This window comes from Nicotiana tabacum, unplaced genomic scaffold, assembly GCF_000715075.1.
Source record: "Nicotiana tabacum cultivar K326 unplaced genomic scaffold, ASM71507v2 Un00401, whole genome shotgun sequence".
Taxonomy (NCBI): domain Eukaryota; kingdom Viridiplantae; phylum Streptophyta; class Magnoliopsida; order Solanales; family Solanaceae; genus Nicotiana; species Nicotiana tabacum.
In genome coordinates, this window is record NW_027438638.1 from 1 (window position 1) to 20573 (window position 20573).

Here is a 20573-nt window from a genome sequence, read left to right on the forward strand (position 1 = left end):
CGTAAGGCCTAGCTACATGCCTATCACACTAGGCCGCATGGAACGGCGACGTCGCAACTAGGCATTTTACGGATGTCGCCTTCGAGGCCAAGGCGTAGTGACGTGTCAAGTGCAGCGTTGTTAAGCCCGTAAATATTTTCCTTATTTACTATATATTGATTTTTTGATTTTTTTAATAACTATTACCTTCAAAAATATTGTTATTTCGTGTAAAAAAAAATATCTATTTCGTTTACACTGCTTAAAACTCATTTGTGAATTTATTAGACATACCGCCTATACATTAAAAGAAGTAAGATATAAATTTTGCCTAAAAAGAGGGATGCAACACGAGGACTTCCCAGGGGGTCACCCATCCTAGTACTACTCTCGCCCAAGCACGCTTAACTTCGGAGTTCTGATGGGATCCGGTGCGTTAGTGCTGGTATGATCGCATCCGACATTCCTTGCACTCTAAATTCTCTTAATACCTTTCCTCCTTCCGCTTTAGGTGCGAAGATGTAAAACCTTCAAACGACATAACTTTACGCTCATTTATCCGTTTTACGCAATTCCTCTTTTGATTTCCACTATTTTTCGCTGGCAAAGGCATTGACCAACAACAACAAGCCGCGCTCGACGATAATATCACAATTAGAGGGCCCGTAAGGCCTAGCTACATGCCTATCACACTAGGCCGCATGGAACGGCGACGTCGCAACTAGGCATTTTACGGATGTCGCCTTCGAGGCCAAGGCGTAGTGACGTGTCAAGTGCAGCGTTGTTAAGCCCGTAAATATTTTCCTTATTTACTATATATTGATTTTTTGATTTTTTTAATAACTATTACCTTCAAAAATATTGTTATTTCGTGTAAAAAAAAATATCTATTTCGTTTACACTGCTTAAAACTCATTTGTGAATTTATTAGACATACCGCCTATACATTAAAAGAAGTAAGATATAAATTTTGCCTAAAAAGAGGGATGCAACACGAGGACTTCCCAAGGGGTCACCCATCCTAGTACTACTCTCGCCCAAGCACGCTTAACTTCGGAGTTCTGATGGGATCCGGTGCGTTAGTGCTGGTATGATCGCATCCGACATTCCTTGCACTCTAAATTCTCTTAATACCTTTCCTCCTTCCGCTTTAGGTGCGAAGATGTAAAACCTTCAAACGACATAACTTTACGCTCATTTATCCGTTTTACGCAATTCCTCTTTTGATTTCCACTATTTTTCGCTGGCAAAGGCATTGACCAACAACAACAAGCCGCGCTCGACGATAATATCACAATTAGAGGGCCCGTAAGGCCTAGCTACATGCCTATCACACTAGGCCGCATGGAACGGCGACGTCGCAACTAGGCATTTTACGGATGTCGCCTTCGAGGCCAAGGCGTAGTGACGTGTCAAGTGCAGCGTTGTTAAGCCCGTAAATATTTTCCTTATTTACTATATATTGATTTTTTGATTTTTTTAATAACTATTACCTTCAAAAATATTGTTATTTCGTGTAAAAAAAAATATCTATTTCGTTTACACTGCTTAAAACTCATTTGTGAATTTATTAGACATACCGCCTATACATTAAAAGAAGTAAGATATAAATTTTGCCTAAAAAGAGGGATGCAACACGAGGACTTCCCAGGGGGTCACCCATCCTAGTACTACTCTCGCCCAAGCACGCTTAACTTCGGAGTTCTGATGGGATCCGGTGCGTTAGTGCTGGTATGATCGCATCCGACATTCCTTGCACTCTAAATTCTCTTAATACCTTTCCTCCTTCCGCTTTAGGTGCGAAGATGTAAAACCTTCAAACGACATAACTTTACGCTCATTTATCCGTTTTACGCAATTCCTCTTTTGATTTCCACTATTTTTCGCTGGCAAAGGCATTGACCAACAACAACAAGCCGCGCTCGACGATAATATCACAATTAGAGGGCCCGTAAGGCCTAGCTACATGCCTATCACACTAGGCCGCATGGAACGGCGACGTCGCAACTAGGCATTTTACGGATGTCGCCTTCGAGGCCAAGGCGTAGTGACGTGTCAAGTGCAGCGTTGTTAAGCCCGTAAATATTTTCCTTATTTACTATATATTGATTTTTTGATTTTTTTAATAACTATTACCTTCAAAAATATTGTTATTTCGTGTAAAAAAAAATATCTATTTCGTTTACACTGCTTAAAACTCATTTGTGAATTTATTAGACATACCGCCTATACATTAAAAGAAGTAAGATATAAATTTTGCCTAAAAAGAGGGATGCAACACGAGGACTTCCCAGGGGGTCACCCATCCTAGTACTACTCTCGCCCAAGCACGCTTAACTTCGGAGTTCTGATGGGATCCGGTGCGTTAGTGCTGGTATGATCGCATCCGACATTCCTTGCACTCTAAATTCTCTTAATACCTTTCCTCCTTCCGCTTTAGGTGCGAAGATGTAAAACCTTCAAACGACATAACTTTACGCTCATTTATCCGTTTTACGCAATTCCTCTTTTGATTTCCACTATTTTTCGCTGGCAAAGGCATTGACCAACAACAACAAGCCGCGCTCGACGATAATATCACAATTAGAGGGCCCGTAAGGCCTAGCTACATGCCTATCACACTAGGCCGCATGGAACGGCGACGTCGCAACTAGGCATTTTACGGATGTCGCCTTCGAGGCCAAGGCGTAGTGACGTGTCAAGTGCAGCGTTGTTAAGCCCGTAAATATTTTCCTTATTTACTATATATTGATTTTTTGATTTTTTTAATAACTATTACCTTCAAAAATATTGTTATTTCGTGTAAAAAAAAAATATCTATTTCGTTTACACTGCTTAAAACTCATTTGTGAATTTATTAGACATACCGCCTATACATTAAAAGAAGTAAGATATAAATTTTGCCTAAAAAGAGGGATGCAACACGAGGACTTCCCAGGGGGTCACCCATCCTAGTACTACTCTCGCCCAAGCACGCTTAACTTCGGAGTTCTGATGGGATCCGGTGCGTTAGTGCTGGTATGATCGCATCCGACATTCCTTGCACTCTAAATTCTCTTAATACCTTTCCTCCTTCCGCTTTAGGTGCGAAGATGTAAAACCTTCAAACGACATAACTTTACGCTCATTTATCCGTTTTACGCAATTCCTCTTTTGATTTCCACTATTTTTCGCTGGCAAAGGCATTGACCAACAACAACAAGCCGCGCTCGACGATAATATCACAATTAGAGGGCCCGTAAGGCCTAGCTACATGCCTATCACACTAGGCCGCATGGAACGGCGACGTCGCAACTAGGCATTTTACGGATGTCGCCTTCGAGGCCAAGGCGTAGTGACGTGTCAAGTGCAGCGTTGTTAAGCCCGTAAATATTTTCCTTATTTACTATATATTGATTTTTTGATTTTTTTAATAACTATTACCTTCAAAAATATTGTTATTTCGTGTAAAAAAAAATATCTATTTCGTTTACACTGCTTAAAACTCATTTGTGAATTTATTAGACATACCGCCTATACATTAAAAGAAGTAAGATATAAATTTTGCCTAAAAAGAGGGATGCAACACGAGGACTTCCCAGGGGGTCACCCATCCTAGTACTACTCTCGCCCAAGCACGCTTAACTTCGGAGTTCTGATGGGATCCGGTGCGTTAGTGCTGGTATGATCGCATCCGACATTCCTTGCACTCTAAATTCTCTTAATACCTTTCCTCCTTCCGCTTTAGGTGCGAAGATGTAAAACCTTCAAACGACATAACTTTACGCTCATTTATCCGTTTTACGCAATTCCTCTTTTGATTTCCACTATTTTTCGCTGGCAAAGGCATTGACCAACAACAACAAGCCGCGCTCGACGATAATATCACAATTAGAGGGCCCGTAAGGCCTAGCTACATGCCTATCACACTAGGCCGCATGGAACGGCGACGTCGCAACTAGGCATTTTACGGATGTCGCCTTCGAGGCCAAGGCGTAGTGACGTGTCAAGTGCAGCGTTGTTAAGCCCGTAAATATTTTCCTTATTTACTATATATTGATTTTTTGATTTTTTTTAATAACTATTACCTTCAAAAATATTGTTATTTCGTGTAAAAAAAAAATATCTATTTCGTTTACACTGCTTAAAACTCATTTGTGAATTTATTAGACATACCGCCTATACATTAAAAGAAGTAAGATATAAATTTTGCCTAAAAAGAGGGATGCAACACGAGGACTTCCCAGGGGGTCACCCATCCTAGTACTACTCTCGCCCAAGCACGCTTAACTTCGGAGTTCTGATGGGATCCGGTGCGTTAGTGCTGGTATGATCGCATCCGACATTCCTTGCACTCTAAATTCTCTTAATACCTTTCCTCCTTCCGCTTTAGGTGCGAAGATGTAAAACCTTCAAACGACATAACTTTACGCTCATTTATCCGTTTTACGCAATTCCTCTTTTGATTTCCACTATTTTTCGCTGGCAAAGGCATTGACCAACAACAACAAGCCGCGCTCGACGATAATATCACAATTAGAGGGCCCGTAAGGCCTAGCTACATGCCTATCACACTAGGCCGCATGGAACGGCGACGTCGCAACTAGGCATTTTACGGATGTCGCCTTCGAGGCCAAGGCGTAGTGACGTGTCAAGTGCAGCGTTGTTAAGCCCGTAAATATTTTCCTTATTTACTATATATTGATTTTTTGATTTTTTTAATAACTATTACCTTCAAAAATATTGTTATTTCGTGTAAAAAAAAAAATATCTATTTCGTTTACACTGCTTAAAACTCATTTGTGAATTTATTAGACATACCGCCTATACATTAAAAGAAGTAAGATATAAATTTTGCCTAAAAAGAGGGATGCAACACGAGGACTTCCCAGGGGGTCACCCATCCTAGTACTACTCTCGCCCAAGCACGCTTAACTTCGGAGTTCTGATGGGATCCGGTGCGTTAGTGCTGGTATGATCGCATCCGACATTCCTTGCACTCTAAATTCTCTTAATACCTTTCCTCCTTCCGCTTTAGGTGCGAAGATGTAAAACCTTCAAACGACATAACTTTACGCTCATTTATCCGTTTTACGCAATTCCTCTTTTGATTTCCACTATTTTTCGCTGGCAAAGGCATTGACCAACAACAACAAGCCGCGCTCGACGATAATATCACAATTAGAGGGCCCGTAAGGCCTAGCTACATGCCTATCACACTAGGCCGCATGGAACGGCGACGTCGCAACTAGGCATTTTACGGATGTCGCCTTCGAGGCCAAGGCGTAGTGACGTGTCAAGTGCAGCGTTGTTAAGCCCGTAAATATTTTCCTTATTTACTATATATTGATTTTTTGATTTTTTTAATAACTATTACCTTCAAAAATATTGTTATTTCGTGTAAAAAAAAAATATCTATTTCGTTTACACTGCTTAAAACTCATTTGTGAATTTATTAGACATACCGCCTATACATTAAAAGAAGTAAGATATAAATTTTGCCTAAAAAGAGGGATGCAACACGAGGACTTCCCAGGGGGTCACCCATCCTAGTACTACTCTCGCCCAAGCACGCTTAACTTCGGAGTTCTGATGGGATCCGGTGCGTTAGTGCTGGTATGATCGCATCCGACATTCCTTGCACTCTAAATTCTCTTAATACCTTTCCTCCTTCCGCTTTAGGTGCGAAGATGTAAAACCTTCAAACGACATAACTTTACGCTCATTTATCCGTTTTACGCAATTCCTCTTTTGATTTCCACTATTTTTCGCTGGCAAAGGCATTGACCAACAACAACAAGCCGCGCTCGACGATAATATCACAATTAGAGGGCCCGTAAGGCCTAGCTACATGCCTATCACACTAGGCCGCATGGAACGGCGACGTCGCAACTAGGCATTTTACGGATGTCGCCTTCGAGGCCAAGGCGTAGTGACGTGTCAAGTGCAGCGTTGTTAAGCCCGTAAATATTTTCCTTATTTACTATATATTGATTTTTTGATTTTTTTAATAACTATTACCTTCAAAAATATTGTTATTTCGTGTAAAAAAAAATATCTATTTCGTTTACACTGCTTAAAACTCATTTGTGAATTTATTAGACATACCGCCTATACATTAAAAGAAGTAAGATATAAATTTTGCCTAAAAAGAGGGATGCAACACGAGGACTTCCCAGGGGGTCACCCATCCTAGTACTACTCTCGCCCAAGCACGCTTAACTTCGGAGTTCTGATGGGATCCGGTGCGTTAGTGCTGGTATGATCGCATCCGACATTCCTTGCACTCTAAATTCTCTTAATACCTTTCCTCCTTCCGCTTTAGGTGCGAAGATGTAAAACCTTCAAACGACATAACTTTACGCTCATTTATCCGTTTTACGCAATTCCTCTTTTGATTTCCACTATTTTTCGCTGGCAAAGGCATTGACCAACAACAACAAGCCGCGCTCGACGATAATATCACAATTAGAGGGCCCGTAAGGCCTAGCTACATGCCTATCACACTAGGCCGCATGGAACGGCGACGTCGCAACTAGGCATTTTACGGATGTCGCCTTCGAGGCCAAGGCGTAGTGACGTGTCAAGTGCAGCGTTGTTAAGCCCGTAAATATTTTCCTTATTTACTATATATTGATTTTTTGATTTTTTAATAACTATTACCTTCAAAAATATTGTTATTTCGTGTAAAAAAAAAATATCTATTTCGTTTACACTGCTTAAAACTCATTTGTGAATTTATTAGACATACCGCCTATACATTAAAAGAAGTAAGATATAAATTTTGCCTAAAAAGAGGGATGCAACACGAGGACTTCCCAGGGGTCACCCATCCTAGTACTACTCTCGCCCAAGCACGCTTAACTTCGGAGTTCTGATGGGATCCGGTGCGTTAGTGCTGGTATGATCGCATCCGACATTCCTTGCACTCTAAATTCTCTTAATACCTTTCCTCCTTCCGCTTTAGGTGCGAAGATGTAAAACCTTCAAACGACATAACTTTACGCTCATTTATCCGTTTTACGCAATTCCTCTTTTGATTTCCACTATTTTTCGCTGGCAAAGGCATTGACCAACAACAACAAGCCGCGCTCGACGATAATATCACAATTAGAGGGCCCGTAAGGCCTAGCTACATGCCTATCACACTAGGCCGCATGGAACGGCGACGTCGCAACTAGGCATTTTACGGATGTCGCCTTCGAGGCCAAGGCGTAGTGACGTGTCAAGTGCGGCGTTGTTAAGCCCGTAAATATTTTCCTTATTTACTATATATTGATTTTTTGATTTTTTAATAACTATTACCTTCAAAAATATTGTTATTTCGTGTAAAAAAAAATATCTATTTCGTTTACACTGCTTAAAACTCATTTGTGAATTTATTAGACATACCGCCTATACATTAAAAGAAGTAAGATATAAATTTTGCCTAAAAAGAGGGATGCAACACGAGGACTTCCCAGGGGGTCACCCATCCTAGTACTACTCTCGCCCAAGCACGCTTAACTTCGGAGTTCTGATGGGATCCGGTGCGTTAGTGCTGGTATGATCGCATCCGACATTCCTTGCACTCTAAATTCTCTTAATACCTTTCCTCCTTCCGCTTTAGGTGCGAAGATGTAAAACCTTCAAACGACATAACTTTACGCTCATTTATCCGTTTTACGCAATTCCTCTTTTGATTTCCACTATTTTTCGCTGGCAAAGGCATTGACCAACAACAACAAGCCGCGCTCGACGATAATATCACAATTAGAGGGCCCGTAAGGCCTAGCTACATGCCTATCACACTAGGCCGCATGGAACGGCGACGTCGCAACTAGGCATTTTACGGATGTCGCCTTCGAGGCCAAGGCGTAGTGACGTGTCAAGTGCAGCGTTGTTAAGCCCGTAAATATTTTCCTTATTTACTATATATTGATTTTTTGATTTTTTTAATAACTATTACCTTCAAAAATATTGTTATTTCGTGTAAAAAAAAAAATATCTATTTCGTTTACACTGCTTAAAACTCATTTGTGAATTTATTAGACATACCGCCTATACATTAAAAGAAGTAAGATATAAATTTTGCCTAAAAAGAGGGATGCAACACGAGGACTTCCCAAGGGGTCACCCATCCAAGTACTACTCTCGCCCAAGCACGCTTAACTTCGGAGTTCTGATGGGATCCGGTGCGTTAGTGCTGGTATGATCGCATCCGACATTCCTTGCACTCTAAATTCTCTTAATACCTTTCCTCCTTCCGCTTTAGGTGCGAAGATGTAAAACCTTCAAACGACATAACTTTACGCTCATTTATCCGTTTTACGCAATTCCTCTTTTGATTTCCACTATTTTTCGCTGGCAAAGGCATTGACCAACAACAACAAGCCGCGCTCGACGATAATATCACAATTAGAGGGCCCGTAAGGCCTAGCTACATGCCTATCACACTAGGCCGCATGGAACGGCGACGTCGCAACTAGGCATTTTACGGATGTCGCCTTCGAGGCCAAGGCGTAGTGACGTGTCAAGTGCAGCGTTGTTAAGCCCGTAAATATTTTCCTTATTTACTATATATTGATTTTTTGATTTTTTTAATAACTATTACCTTCAAAAATATTGTTATTTCGTGTAAAAAAAAATATCTATTTCGTTTACACTGCTTAAAACTCATTTGTGAATTTATTAGACATACCGCCTATACATTAAAAGAAGTAAGATATAAATTTTGCCTAAAAAGAGGGATGCAACACGAGGACTTCCCAGGGGGTCACCCATCCTAGTACTACTCTCGCCCAAGCACGCTTAACTTCGGAGTTCTGATGGGATCCGGTGCGTTAGTGCTGGTATGATCGCATCCGACATTCCTTGCACTCTAAATTCTCTTAATACCTTTCCTCCTTCCGCTTTAGGTGCGAAGATGTAAAACCTTCAAACGACATAACTTTACGCTCATTTATCCGTTTTACGCAATTCCTCTTTTGATTTCCACTATTTTTCGCTGGCAAAGGCATTGACCAACAACAACAAGCCGCGCTCGACGATAATATCACAATTAGAGGGCCCGTAAGGCCTAGCTACATGCCTATCACACTAGGCCGCATGGAACGGCGACGTCGCAACTAGGCATTTTACGGATGTCGCCTTCGAGGCCAAGGCGTAGTGACGTGTCAAGTGCAGCGTTGTTAAGCCCGTAAATATTTTCCTTATTTACTATATATTGATTTTTTGATTTTTTTAATAACTATTACCTTCAAAAATATTGTTATTTCGTGTAAAAAAAAAATATCTATTTCGTTTACACTGCTTAAAACTCATTTGTGAATTTATTAGACATACCGCCTATACATTAAAAGAAGTAAGATATAAATTTTGCCTAAAAAGAGGGATGCAACACGAGGACTTCCCAGGGGTCACCCATCCTAGTACTACTCTCGCCCAAGCACGCTTAACTTCGGAGTTCTGATGGGATCCGGTGCGTTAGTGCTGGTATGATCGCATCCGACATTCCTTGCACTCTAAATTCTCTTAATACCTTTCCTCCTTCCGCTTTAGGTGCGAAGATGTAAAACCTTCAAACGACATAACTTTACGCTCATTTATCCGTTTTACGCAATTCCTCTTTTGATTTCCACTATTTTTCGCTGGCAAAGGCATTGACCAACAACAACAAGCCGCGCTCGACGATAATATCACAATTAGAGGGCCCGTAAGGCCTAGCTACATGCCTATCACACTAGGCCGCATGGAACGGCGACGTCGCAACTAGGCATTTTACGGATGTCGCCTTCGAGGCCAAGGCGTAGTGACGTGTCAAGTGCAGCGTTGTTAAGCCCGTAAATATTTTCCTTATTTACTATATATTGATTTTTTGATTTTTTTAATAACTATTACCTTCAAAAATATTGTTATTTCGTGTAAAAAAAAATATCTATTTCGTTTACACTGCTTAAAACTCATTTGTGAATTTATTAGACATACCGCCTATACATTAAAAGAAGTAAGATATAAATTTTGCCTAAAAAGAGGGATGCAACACGAGGACTTCCCAGGGGGTCACCCATCCTAGTACTACTCTCGCCCAAGCACGCTTAACTTCGGAGTTCTGATGGGATCCGGTGCGTTAGTGCTGGTATGATCGCATCCGACATTCCTTGCACTCTAAATTCTCTTAATACCTTTCCTCCTTCCGCTTTAGGTGCGAAGATGTAAAACCTTCAAACGACATAACTTTACGCTCATTTATCCGTTTTACGCAATTCCTCTTTTGATTTCCACTATTTTTCGCTGGCAAAGGCATTGACCAACAACAACAAGCCGCGCTCGACGATAATATCACAATTAGAGGGCCCGTAAGGCCTAGCTACATGCCTATCACACTAGGCCGCATGGAACGGCGACGTCGCAACTAGGCATTTTACGGATGTCGCCTTCGAGGCCAAGGCGTAGTGACGTGTCAAGTGCAGCGTTGTTAAGCCCGTAAATATTTTCCTTATTTACTATATATTGATTTTTTGATTTTTTTAATAACTATTACCTTCAAAAATATTGTTATTTCGTGTAAAAAAAAAATATCTATTTCGTTTACACTGCTTAAAACTCATTTGTGAATTTATTAGACATACCGCCTATACATTAAAAGAAGTAAGATATAAATTTTGCCTAAAAAGAGGGATGCAACACGAGGACTTCCCAGGGGGTCACCCATCCTAGTACTACTCTCGCCCAAGCACGCTTAACTTCGGAGTTCTGATGGGATCCGGTGCGTTAGTGCTGGTATGATCGCATCCGACATTCCTTGCACTCTAAATTCTCTTAATACCTTTCCTCCTTCCGCTTTAGGTGCGAAGATGTAAAACCTTCAAACGACATAACTTTACGCTCATTTATCCGTTTTACGCAATTCCTCTTTTGATTTCCACTATTTTTCGCTGGCAAAGGCATTGACCAACAACAACAAGCCGCGCTCGACGATAATATCACAATTAGAGGGCCCGTAAGGCCTAGCTACATGCCTATCACACTAGGCCGCATGGAACGGCGACGTCGCAACTAGGCATTTTACGGATGTCGCCTTCGAGGCCAAGGCGTAGTGACGTGTCAAGTGCAGCGTTGTTAAGCCCGTAAATATTTTCCTTATTTACTATATATTGATTTTTTGATTTTTTTAATAACTATTACCTTCAAAAATATTGTTATTTCGTGTAAAAAAAAAATATCTATTTCGTTTACACTGCTTAAAACTCATTTGTGAATTTATTAGACATACCGCCTATACATTAAAAGAAGTAAGATATAAATTTTGCCTAAAAAGAGGGATGCAACACGAGGACTTCCCAGGGGGTCACCCATCCTAGTACTACTCTCGCCCAAGCACGCTTAACTTCGGAGTTCTGATGGGATCCGGTGCGTTAGTGCTGGTATGATCGCATCCGACATTCCTTGCACTCTAAATTCTCTTAATACCTTTCCTCCTTCCGCTTTAGGTGCGAAGATGTAAAACCTTCAAACGACATAACTTTACGCTCATTTATCCGTTTTACGCAATTCCTCTTTTGATTTCCACTATTTTTCGCTGGCAAAGGCATTGACCAACAACAACAAGCCGCGCTCGACGATAATATCACAATTAGAGGGCCCGTAAGGCCTAGCTACATGCCTATCACACTAGGCCGCATGGAACGGCGACGTCGCAACTAGGCATTTTACGGATGTCGCCTTCGAGGCCAAGGCGTAGTGACGTGTCAAGTGCAGCGTTGTTAAGCCCGTAAATATTTTCCTTATTTACTATATATTGATTTTTTGATTTTTTTAATAACTATTACCTTCAAAAATATTGTTATTTCGTGTAAAAAAAAAAATATCTATTTCGTTTACACTGCTTAAAACTCATTTGTGAATTTATTAGACATACCGCCTATACATTAAAAGAAGTAAGATATAAATTTTGCCTAAAAAGAGGGATGCAACACGAGGACTTCCCAGGGGGTCACACATCCTAGTACTACTCTCGCCCAAGCACGCTTAACTTCGGAGTTCTGATGGGATCCGGTGCGTTAGTGCTGGTATGATCGCATCCGACATTCCTTGCACTCTAAATTCTCTTAATACCTTTCCTCCTTCCGCTTTAGGTGCGAAGATGTAAAACCTTCAAACGACATAACTTTACGCTCATTTATCCGTTTTACGCAATTCCTCTTTTGATTTCCACTATTTTTCGCTGGCAAAGGCATTGACCAACAACAACAAGCCGCGCTCGACGATAATATCACAATTAGAGGGCCCGTAAGGCCTAGCTACATGCCTATCACACTAGGCCGCATGGAACGGCGACGTCGCAACTAGGCATTTTACGGATGTCGCCTTCGAGGCCAAGGCGTAGTGACGTGTCAAGTGCAGCGTTGTTAAGCCCGTAAATATTTTCCTTATTTACTATATATTGATTTTTTGATTTTTTTAATAACTATTACCTTCAAAAATATTGTTATTTCGTGTAAAAAAAAAATATCTATTTCGTTTACACTGCTTAAAACTCATTTGTGAATTTATTAGACATACCGCCTATACATTAAAAGAAGTAAGATATAAATTTTGCCTAAAAAGAGGGATGCAACACGAGGACTTCCCAGGGGTCACCCATCCTAGTACTACTCTCGCCCAAGCACGCTTAACTTCGGAGTTCTGATGGGATCCGGTGCGTTAGTGCTGGTATGATCGCATCCGACATTCCTTGCACTCTAAATTCTCTTAATACCTTTCCTCCTTCCGCTTTAGGTGCGAAGATGTAAAACCTTCAAACGACATAACTTTACGCTCATTTATCCGTTTTACGCAATTCCTCTTTTGATTTCCACTATTTTTCGCTGGCAAAGGCATTGACCAACAACAACAAGCCGCGCTCGACGATAATATCACAATTAGAGGGCCCGTAAGGCCTAGCTACATGCCTATCACACTAGGCCGCATGGAACGGCGACGTCGCAACTAGGCATTTTACGGATGTCGCCTTCGAGGCCAAGGCGTAGTGACGTGTCAAGTGCAGCGTTGTTAAGCCCGTAAATATTTTCCTTATTTACTATATATTGATTTTTTGATTTTTTTAATAACTATTACCTTCAAAAATATTGTTATTTCGTGTAAAAAAAAAAATATCTATTTCGTTTACACTGCTTAAAACTCATTTGTGAATTTATTAGACATACCGCCTATACATTAAAAGAAGTAAGATATAAATTTTGCCTAAAAAGAGGGATGCAACACGAGGACTTCCCAGGGGGTCACCCATCCTAGTACTACTCTCGCCCAAGCACGCTTAACTTCGGAGTTCTGATGGGATCCGGTGCGTTAGTGCTGGTATGATCGCATCCGACATTCCTTGCACTCTAAATTCTCTTAATACCTTTCCTCCTTCCGCTTTAGGTGCGAAGATGTAAAACCTTCAAACGACATAACTTTACGCTCATTTATCCGTTTTACGCAATTCCTCTTTTGATTTCCACTATTTTTCGCTGGCAAAGGCATTGACCAACAACAACAAGCCGCGCTCGACGATAATATCACAATTAGAGGGCCCGTAAGGCCTAGCTACATGCCTATCACACTAGGCCGCATGGAACGGCGACGTCGCAACTAGGCATTTTACGGATGTCGCCTTCGAGGCCAAGGCGTAGTGACGTGTCAAGTGCAGCGTTGTTAAGCCCGTAAATATTTTCCTTATTTACTATATATTGATTTTTTGATTTTTTTAATAACTATTACCTTCAAAAATATTGTTATTTCGTGTAAAAAAAAATATCTATTTCGTTTACACTGCTTAAAACTCATTTGTGAATTTATTAGACATACCGCCTATACATTAAAAGAAGTAAGATATAAATTTTGCCTAAAAAGAGGGATGCAACACGAGGACTTCCCAGGGGGTCACCCATCCTAGTACTACTCTCGCCCAAGCACGCTTAACTTCGGAGTTCTGATGGGATCCGGTGCGTTAGTGCTGGTATGATCGCATCCGACATTCCTTGCACTCTAAATTCTCTTAATACCTTTCCTCCTTCCGCTTTAGGTGCGAAGATGTAAAACCTTCAAACGACATAACTTTACGCTCATTTATCCGTTTTACGCAATTCCTCTTTTGATTTCCACTATTTTTCGCTGGCAAAGGCATTGACCAACAACAACAAGCCGCGCTCGACGATAATATCACAATTAGAGGGCCCGTAAGGCCTAGCTACATGCCTATCACACTAGGCCGCATGGAACGGCGACGTCGCAACTAGGCATTTTACGGATGTCGCCTTCGAGGCCAAGGCGTAGTGACGTGTCAAGTGCAGCGTTGTTAAGCCCGTAAATATTTTCCTTATTTACTATATATTGATTTTTTGATTTTTTTAATAACTATTACCTTCAAAAATATTGTTATTTCGTGTAAAAAAAAAATATCTATTTCGTTTACACTGCTTAAAACTCATTTGTGAATTTATTAGACATACCGCCTATACATTAAAAGAAGTAAGATATAAATTTTGCCTAAAAAGAGGGATGCAACACGAGGACTTCCCAGGGGGTCACCCATCCTAGTACTACTCTCGCCCAAGCACGCTTAACTTCGGAGTTCTGATGGGATCCGGTGCGTTAGTGCTGGTATGATCGCATCCGACATTCCTTGCACTCTAAATTCTCTTAATACCTTTCCTCCTTCCGCTTTAGGTGCGAAGATGTAAAACCTTCAAACGACATAACTTTACGCTCATTTATCCGTTTTACGCAATTCCTCTTTTGATTTCCACTATTTTTCGCTGGCAAAGGCATTGACCAACAACAACAAGCCGCGCTCGACGATAATATCACAATTAGAGGGCCCGTAAGGCCTAGCTACATGCCTATCACACTAGGCCGCATGGAACGGCGACGTCGCAACTAGGCATTTTACGGATGTCGCCTTCGAGGCCAAGGCGTAGTGACGTGTCAAGTGCAGCGTTGTTAAGCCCGTAAATATTTTCCTTATTTACTATATATTGATTTTTTGATTTTTTTAATAACTATTACCTTCAAAAATATTGTTATTTCGTGTAAAAAAAAAATATCTATTTCGTTTACACTGCTTAAAACTCATTTGTGAATTTATTAGACATACCGCCTATACATTAAAAGAAGTAAGATATAAATTTTGCCTAAAAAGAGGGATGCAACACGAGGACTTCCCAGGGGTCACCCATCCTAGTACTACTCTCGCCCAAGCACGCTTAACTTCGGAGTTCTGATGGGATCCGGTGCGTTAGTGCTGGTATGATCGCATCCGACATTCCTTGCACTCTAAATTCTCTTAATACCTTTCCTCCTTCCGCTTTAGGTGCGAAGATGTAAAACCTTCAAACGACATAACTTTACGCTCATTTATCCGTTTTACGCAATTCCTCTTTTGATTTCCACTATTTTTCGCTGGCAAAGGCATTGACCAACAACAACAAGCCGCGCTCGACGATAATATCACAATTAGAGGGCCCGTAAGGCCTAGCTACATGCCTATCACACTAGGCCGCATGGAACGGCGACGTCGCAACTAGGCATTTTACGGATGTCGCCTTCGAGGCCAAGGCGTAGTGACGTGTCAAGTGCAGCGTTGTTAAGCCCGTAAATATTTTCCTTATTTACTATATATTGATTTTTTGATTTTTTTAATAACTATTACCTTCAAAAATATTGTTATTTCGTGTAAAAAAAAAATATCTATTTCGTTTACACTGCTTAAAACTCATTTGTGAATTTATTAGACATACCGCCTATACATTAAAAGAAGTAAGATATAAATTTTGCCTAAAAAGAGGGATGCAACACGAGGACTTCCCAGGGGGTCACCCATCCTAGTACTACTCTCGCCCAAGCACGCTTAACTTCGGAGTTCTGATGGGATCCGGTGCGTTAGTGCTGGTATGATCGCATCCGACATTCCTTGCACTCTAAATTCTCTTAATACCTTTCCTCCTTCCGCTTTAGGTGCGAAGATGTAAAACCTTCAAACGACATAACTTTACGCTCATTTATCCGTTTTACGCAATTCCTCTTTTGATTTCCACTATTTTTCGCTGGCAAAGGCATTGACCAACAACAACAAGCCGCGCTCGACGATAATATCACAATTAGAGGGCCCGTAAGGCCTAGCTACATGCCTATCACACTAGGCCGCATGGAACGGCGACGTCGCAACTAGGCATTTTACGGATGTCGCCTTCGAGGCCAAGGCGTAGTGACGTGTCAAGTGCAGCGTTGTTAAGCCCGTAAATATTTTCCTTATTTACTATATATTGATTTTTTGATTTTTTTAATAACTATTACCTTCAAAAATATTGTTATTTCGTGTAAAAAAAAAAATATCTATTTCGTTTACACTGCTTAAAACTCATTTGTGAATTTATTAGACATACCGCCTATACATTAAAAGAAGTAAGATATAAATTTTGCCTAAAAAGAGGGATGCAACACGAGGACTTCCCAGGGGGTCACCCATCCTAGTACTACTCTCGCCCAAGCACGCTTAACTTCGGAGTTCTGATGGGATCCGGTGCGTTAGTGCTGGTATGATCGCATCCGACATTCCTTGCACTCTAAATTCTCTTAATACCTTTCCTCCTTCCGCTTTAGGTGCGAAGATGTAAAACCTTCAAACGACATAACTTTACGCTCATTTATCCGTTTTACGCAATTCCTCTTTTGATTTCCACTATTTTTCGCTGGCAAAGGCATTGACCAACAACAACAAGCCGCGCTCGACGATAATATCACAATTAGAGGGCCCGTAAGGCCTAGCTACATGCCTATCACACTAGGCCGCATGGAACGGCGACGTCGCAACTAGGCATTTTACGGATGTCGCCTTCGAGGCCAAGGCGTAGTGACGTGTCAAGTGCAGCGTTGTTAAGCCCGTAAATATTTTCCTTATTTACTATATATTGATTTTTTGATTTTTTTAATAACTATTACCTTCAAAAATATTGTTATTTCGTGTAAAAAAAAAATATCTATTTCGTTTACACTGCTTAAAACTCATTTGTGAATTTATTAGACATACCGCCTATACATTAAAAGAAGTAAGATATAAATTTTGCCTAAAAAGAGGGATGCAACACGAGGACTTCCCAGGGGGTCACCCATCCTAGTACTACTCTCGCCCAAGCACGCTTAACTTCGGAGTTCTGATGGGATCCGGTGCGTTAGTGCTGGTATGATCGCATCCGACATTCCTTGCACTCTAAATTCTCTTAATACCTTTCCTCCTTCCGCTTTAGGTGCGAAGATGTAAAACCTTCAAACGACATAACTTTACGCTCATTTATCCGTTTTACGCAATTCCTCTTTTGATTTCCACTATTTTTCGCTGGCAAAGGCATTGACCAACAACAACAAGCCGCGCTCGACGATAATATCACAATTAGAGGGCCCGTAAGGCCTAGCTACATGCCTATCACACTAGGCCGCATGGAACGGCGACGTCGCAACTAGGCATTTTACGGATGTCGCCTTCGAGGCCAAGGCGTAGTGACGTGTCAAGTGCAGCGTTGTTAAGCCCGTAAATATTTTCCTTATTTACTATATATTGATTTTTTGATTTTTTAATAACTATTACCTTCAAAAATATTGTTATTTCGTGTAAAAAAAAAATATCTATTTCGTTTACACTGCTTAAAACTCATTTGTGAATTTATTAGACATACCGCCTATACATTAAAAGAAGTAAGATATAAATTTTGCCTAAAAAGAGGGATGCAACACGAGGACTTCCCAGGGGGTCACCCATCCTAGTACTACTCTCGCCCAAGCACGCTTAACTTCGGAGTTCTGATGGGATCCGGTGCGTTAGTGCTGGTATGATCGCATCCGACATTCCTTGCACTCTAAATTCTCTTAATACCTTTCCTCCTTCCGCTTTAGGTGCGAAGATGTAAAACCTTCAAACGACATAACTTTACGCTCATTTATCCGTTTTACGCAATTCCTCTTTTGATTTCCACTATTTTTCGCTGGCAAAGGCATTGACCAACAACAACAAGCCGCGCTCGACGATAATATCACAATTAGAGGGCCCGTAAGGCCTAGCTACATGCCTATCACACTAGGCCGCATGGAACGGCGACGTCGCAACTAGGCATTTTACGGATGTCGCCTTCGAGGCCAAGGCGTAGTGACGTGTCAAGTGCAGCGTTGTTAAGCCCGTAAATATTTTCCTTATTTACTATATATTGATTTTTTGATTTTTTTAATAACTATTACCTTCAAAAATATTGTTATTTCGTGTAAAAAAAAAATATCTATTTCGTTTACACTGCTTAAAACTCATTTGTGAATTTATTAGACATACCGCCTATACATTAAAAGAAGTAAGATATAAATTTTGCCTAAAAAGAGGGATGCAACACGAGGACTTCCCAGGGGGTCACCCATCCTAGTACTACTCTCGCCCAAGCACGCTTAACTTCGGAGTTCTGATGGGATCCGGTGCGTTAGTGCTGGTATGATCGCATCCGACATTCCTTGCACTCTAAATTCTCTTAATACCTTTCCTCCTTCCGCTTTAGGTGCGAAGATGTAAAACCTTCAAACGACATAACTTTACGCTCATTTATCCGTTTTACGCAATTCCTCTTTTGATTTCCACTATTTTTCGCTGGCAAAGGCATTGACCAACAACAACAAGCCGCGCTCGACGATAATATCACAATTAGAGGGCCCGTAAGGCCTAGCTACATGCCTATCACACTAGGCCGCATGGAACGGCGACGTCGCAACTAGGCATTTTACGGATGTCGCCTTCGAGGCCAAGGCGTAGTGACGTGTCAAGTGCAGCGTTGTTAAGCCCGTAAATATTTTCCTTATTTACTATATATTGATTTTTTGATTTTTTTAATAACTATTACCTTCAAAAATATTGTTATTTCGTGTAAAAAAAAAATATCTATTTCGTTTACACTGCTTAAAACTCATTTGTGAATTTATTAGACATACCGCCTATACATTAAAAGAAGTAAGATATAAATTTTGCCTAAAAAGAGGGATGCAACACGAGGACTTCCCAGGGGGTCACCCATCCTAGTACTACTCTCGCCCAAGCACGCTTAACTTCGGAGTTCTGATGGGATCCGGTGCGTTAGTGCTGGTATGATCGCATCCGACATTCCTTGCACTCTAAATTCTCTTAATACCTTTCCTCCTTCCGCTTTAGGTGCGAAGATGTAAAACCTTCAAACGACATAACTTTACGCTCATTTATCCGTTTTACGCAATTCCTCTTTTGATTTCCACTATTTTTCGCTGGCAAAGGCATTGACCAACAACAACAAGCCGCGCTCGACGATAATATCACAATTAGAGGGCCCGTAAGGCCTAGCTACATGCCTATCACACTAGGCCGCATGGAACGGCGACGTCGCAACTAGGCATTTTACGGATGTCGCCTTCGAGGCCAAGGCGTAGTGACGTGTCAAGTGCAGCGTTGTTAAGCCCGTAAATATTTTCCTTATTTACTATATATTGATTTTTTGATTTTTTTAATAACTATTACCTTCAAAAATATTGTTATTTCGTGTAAAAAAAAAATATCTATTTCGTTTACACTGCTTAAAACTCATTTGTGAATTTATTAGACATACCGCCTATACATTAAAAGAAGTAAGATATAAATTTTGCCTAAAAAGAGGGATGCAACACGAGGACTTCCCAGGGGGTCACCCATCCTAGTACTACTCTCGCCCAAGCACGCTTAACTTCGGAGTTCTGATGGGATCCGGTGCGTTAGTGCTGGTATGATCGCATCCGACATTCCTTGCACTCTAAATTCTCTTAATACCTTTCCTCCTTCCGCTTTAGGTGCGAAGATGTAAAACCTTCAAACGACATAACTTTACGCTCATTTATCCGTTTTACGCAATTCCTCTTTTGATTTCCACTATTTTTCGCTGGCAAAGGCATTGACCAACAACAACAAGCCGCGCTCGACGATAATATCACAATTAGAGGGCCCGTAAGGCCTAGCTACATGCCTATCACACTAGGCCGCATGGAACGGCGACGTCGCAACTAGGCATTTTACGGATGTCGCCTTCGAGGCCAAGGCGTAGTGACGTGTCAAGTGCAGCGTTGTTAAGCCCGTAAATATTTTCCTTATTTACTATATATTGATTTTTTGATTTTTTTAATAACTATTACCTTCAAAAATATTGTTATTTCGTGTAAAAAAAAATATCTATTTCGTTTACACTGCTTAAAACTCATTTGTGAATTTATTAGACATACCGCCTATACATTAAAAGAAGTAAGATATAAATTTTGCCTAAAAAGAGGGATGCAACACGAGGACTTCCCAGGGGGTCACCCATCCTAGTACTACTCTCGCCCAAGCACGCTTAACTTCGGAGTTCTGATGGGATCCGGTGCGTTAGTGCTGGTATGATCGCATCCGACATTCCTTGCACTCTAAATTCTCTTAATACCTTTCCTCCTTCCGCTTTAGGTGCGAAGATGTAAAACCTTCAAACGACATAACTTTACGCTCATTTATCCGTTTTACGCAATTCCTCTTTTGATTTCCACTATTTTTCGCTGGCAAAGGCATTGACCAACAACAACAAGCCGCGCTCGAC

General features: G+C 41.0%; 32 non-coding genes across 32 annotated transcripts; all 32 read right to left on the reverse strand.

The window, feature by feature from the left end:
• Positions 1-319: 319 nt before the first annotated feature.
• On the reverse strand, positions 320-438 carry LOC142179137 (5S ribosomal RNA). Its single transcript, XR_012707222.1, has one exon. It is a non-coding gene; the product is annotated as a 5S ribosomal RNA (ribosomal RNA).
• Positions 439-962: 524 nt separating this feature from the next.
• LOC142179152 (5S ribosomal RNA) lies at positions 963-1081 on the reverse strand. The gene has a single exon (XR_012707237.1). It is a non-coding gene; the product is annotated as a 5S ribosomal RNA (ribosomal RNA).
• A 524-nt stretch (positions 1082-1605) lies between these two features.
• LOC142179183 (5S ribosomal RNA) lies at positions 1606-1724 on the reverse strand. Its single transcript, XR_012707268.1, has one exon. It is a non-coding gene; the product is annotated as a 5S ribosomal RNA (ribosomal RNA).
• A 524-nt stretch (positions 1725-2248) lies between these two features.
• On the reverse strand, positions 2249-2367 carry LOC142179194 (5S ribosomal RNA). Its single transcript, XR_012707279.1, has one exon. It is a non-coding gene; the product is annotated as a 5S ribosomal RNA (ribosomal RNA).
• Positions 2368-2892: 525 nt separating this feature from the next.
• Positions 2893-3011, reverse strand: LOC142179205 (5S ribosomal RNA). Its single transcript, XR_012707290.1, has one exon. It is a non-coding gene; the product is annotated as a 5S ribosomal RNA (ribosomal RNA).
• Positions 3012-3535: 524 nt separating this feature from the next.
• On the reverse strand, positions 3536-3654 carry LOC142179216 (5S ribosomal RNA). The gene has a single exon (XR_012707301.1). It is a non-coding gene; the product is annotated as a 5S ribosomal RNA (ribosomal RNA).
• A 526-nt stretch (positions 3655-4180) lies between these two features.
• On the reverse strand, positions 4181-4299 carry LOC142179143 (5S ribosomal RNA). Its single transcript, XR_012707228.1, has one exon. It is a non-coding gene; the product is annotated as a 5S ribosomal RNA (ribosomal RNA).
• Positions 4300-4825: 526 nt separating this feature from the next.
• On the reverse strand, positions 4826-4944 carry LOC142179154 (5S ribosomal RNA). Its single transcript, XR_012707239.1, has one exon. It is a non-coding gene; the product is annotated as a 5S ribosomal RNA (ribosomal RNA).
• A 525-nt stretch (positions 4945-5469) lies between these two features.
• LOC142179165 (5S ribosomal RNA) lies at positions 5470-5588 on the reverse strand. Its single transcript, XR_012707250.1, has one exon. It is a non-coding gene; the product is annotated as a 5S ribosomal RNA (ribosomal RNA).
• Positions 5589-6112: 524 nt separating this feature from the next.
• LOC142179176 (5S ribosomal RNA) lies at positions 6113-6231 on the reverse strand. Its single transcript, XR_012707261.1, has one exon. It is a non-coding gene; the product is annotated as a 5S ribosomal RNA (ribosomal RNA).
• A 524-nt stretch (positions 6232-6755) lies between these two features.
• On the reverse strand, positions 6756-6873 carry LOC142179155 (5S ribosomal RNA). Its single transcript, XR_012707240.1, has one exon. It is a non-coding gene; the product is annotated as a 5S ribosomal RNA (ribosomal RNA).
• A 523-nt stretch (positions 6874-7396) lies between these two features.
• On the reverse strand, positions 7397-7515 carry LOC142179177 (5S ribosomal RNA). The gene has a single exon (XR_012707262.1). It is a non-coding gene; the product is annotated as a 5S ribosomal RNA (ribosomal RNA).
• Positions 7516-8041: 526 nt separating this feature from the next.
• LOC142179153 (5S ribosomal RNA) lies at positions 8042-8160 on the reverse strand. Its single transcript, XR_012707238.1, has one exon. It is a non-coding gene; the product is annotated as a 5S ribosomal RNA (ribosomal RNA).
• Positions 8161-8684: 524 nt separating this feature from the next.
• LOC142179178 (5S ribosomal RNA) lies at positions 8685-8803 on the reverse strand. Its single transcript, XR_012707263.1, has one exon. It is a non-coding gene; the product is annotated as a 5S ribosomal RNA (ribosomal RNA).
• Positions 8804-9328: 525 nt separating this feature from the next.
• LOC142179156 (5S ribosomal RNA) lies at positions 9329-9446 on the reverse strand. Its single transcript, XR_012707241.1, has one exon. It is a non-coding gene; the product is annotated as a 5S ribosomal RNA (ribosomal RNA).
• A 524-nt stretch (positions 9447-9970) lies between these two features.
• Positions 9971-10089, reverse strand: LOC142179179 (5S ribosomal RNA). Its single transcript, XR_012707264.1, has one exon. It is a non-coding gene; the product is annotated as a 5S ribosomal RNA (ribosomal RNA).
• Positions 10090-10614: 525 nt separating this feature from the next.
• Positions 10615-10733, reverse strand: LOC142179180 (5S ribosomal RNA). The gene has a single exon (XR_012707265.1). It is a non-coding gene; the product is annotated as a 5S ribosomal RNA (ribosomal RNA).
• Positions 10734-11258: 525 nt separating this feature from the next.
• LOC142179181 (5S ribosomal RNA) lies at positions 11259-11377 on the reverse strand. The gene has a single exon (XR_012707266.1). It is a non-coding gene; the product is annotated as a 5S ribosomal RNA (ribosomal RNA).
• A 526-nt stretch (positions 11378-11903) lies between these two features.
• Positions 11904-12022, reverse strand: LOC142179175 (5S ribosomal RNA). The gene has a single exon (XR_012707260.1). It is a non-coding gene; the product is annotated as a 5S ribosomal RNA (ribosomal RNA).
• Positions 12023-12547: 525 nt separating this feature from the next.
• Positions 12548-12665, reverse strand: LOC142179157 (5S ribosomal RNA). Its single transcript, XR_012707242.1, has one exon. It is a non-coding gene; the product is annotated as a 5S ribosomal RNA (ribosomal RNA).
• Positions 12666-13191: 526 nt separating this feature from the next.
• On the reverse strand, positions 13192-13310 carry LOC142179182 (5S ribosomal RNA). Its single transcript, XR_012707267.1, has one exon. It is a non-coding gene; the product is annotated as a 5S ribosomal RNA (ribosomal RNA).
• A 524-nt stretch (positions 13311-13834) lies between these two features.
• Positions 13835-13953, reverse strand: LOC142179184 (5S ribosomal RNA). The gene has a single exon (XR_012707269.1). It is a non-coding gene; the product is annotated as a 5S ribosomal RNA (ribosomal RNA).
• Positions 13954-14478: 525 nt separating this feature from the next.
• LOC142179185 (5S ribosomal RNA) lies at positions 14479-14597 on the reverse strand. Its single transcript, XR_012707270.1, has one exon. It is a non-coding gene; the product is annotated as a 5S ribosomal RNA (ribosomal RNA).
• Positions 14598-15122: 525 nt separating this feature from the next.
• On the reverse strand, positions 15123-15240 carry LOC142179158 (5S ribosomal RNA). The gene has a single exon (XR_012707243.1). It is a non-coding gene; the product is annotated as a 5S ribosomal RNA (ribosomal RNA).
• Positions 15241-15765: 525 nt separating this feature from the next.
• On the reverse strand, positions 15766-15884 carry LOC142179186 (5S ribosomal RNA). Its single transcript, XR_012707271.1, has one exon. It is a non-coding gene; the product is annotated as a 5S ribosomal RNA (ribosomal RNA).
• A 526-nt stretch (positions 15885-16410) lies between these two features.
• LOC142179187 (5S ribosomal RNA) lies at positions 16411-16529 on the reverse strand. Its single transcript, XR_012707272.1, has one exon. It is a non-coding gene; the product is annotated as a 5S ribosomal RNA (ribosomal RNA).
• Positions 16530-17054: 525 nt separating this feature from the next.
• Positions 17055-17173, reverse strand: LOC142179188 (5S ribosomal RNA). The gene has a single exon (XR_012707273.1). It is a non-coding gene; the product is annotated as a 5S ribosomal RNA (ribosomal RNA).
• Positions 17174-17697: 524 nt separating this feature from the next.
• LOC142179189 (5S ribosomal RNA) lies at positions 17698-17816 on the reverse strand. Its single transcript, XR_012707274.1, has one exon. It is a non-coding gene; the product is annotated as a 5S ribosomal RNA (ribosomal RNA).
• Positions 17817-18341: 525 nt separating this feature from the next.
• LOC142179190 (5S ribosomal RNA) lies at positions 18342-18460 on the reverse strand. Its single transcript, XR_012707275.1, has one exon. It is a non-coding gene; the product is annotated as a 5S ribosomal RNA (ribosomal RNA).
• A 525-nt stretch (positions 18461-18985) lies between these two features.
• On the reverse strand, positions 18986-19104 carry LOC142179191 (5S ribosomal RNA). The gene has a single exon (XR_012707276.1). It is a non-coding gene; the product is annotated as a 5S ribosomal RNA (ribosomal RNA).
• Positions 19105-19629: 525 nt separating this feature from the next.
• LOC142179192 (5S ribosomal RNA) lies at positions 19630-19748 on the reverse strand. Its single transcript, XR_012707277.1, has one exon. It is a non-coding gene; the product is annotated as a 5S ribosomal RNA (ribosomal RNA).
• Positions 19749-20272: 524 nt separating this feature from the next.
• LOC142179193 (5S ribosomal RNA) lies at positions 20273-20391 on the reverse strand. The gene has a single exon (XR_012707278.1). It is a non-coding gene; the product is annotated as a 5S ribosomal RNA (ribosomal RNA).
• Positions 20392-20573: the final 182 nt, after the last annotated feature.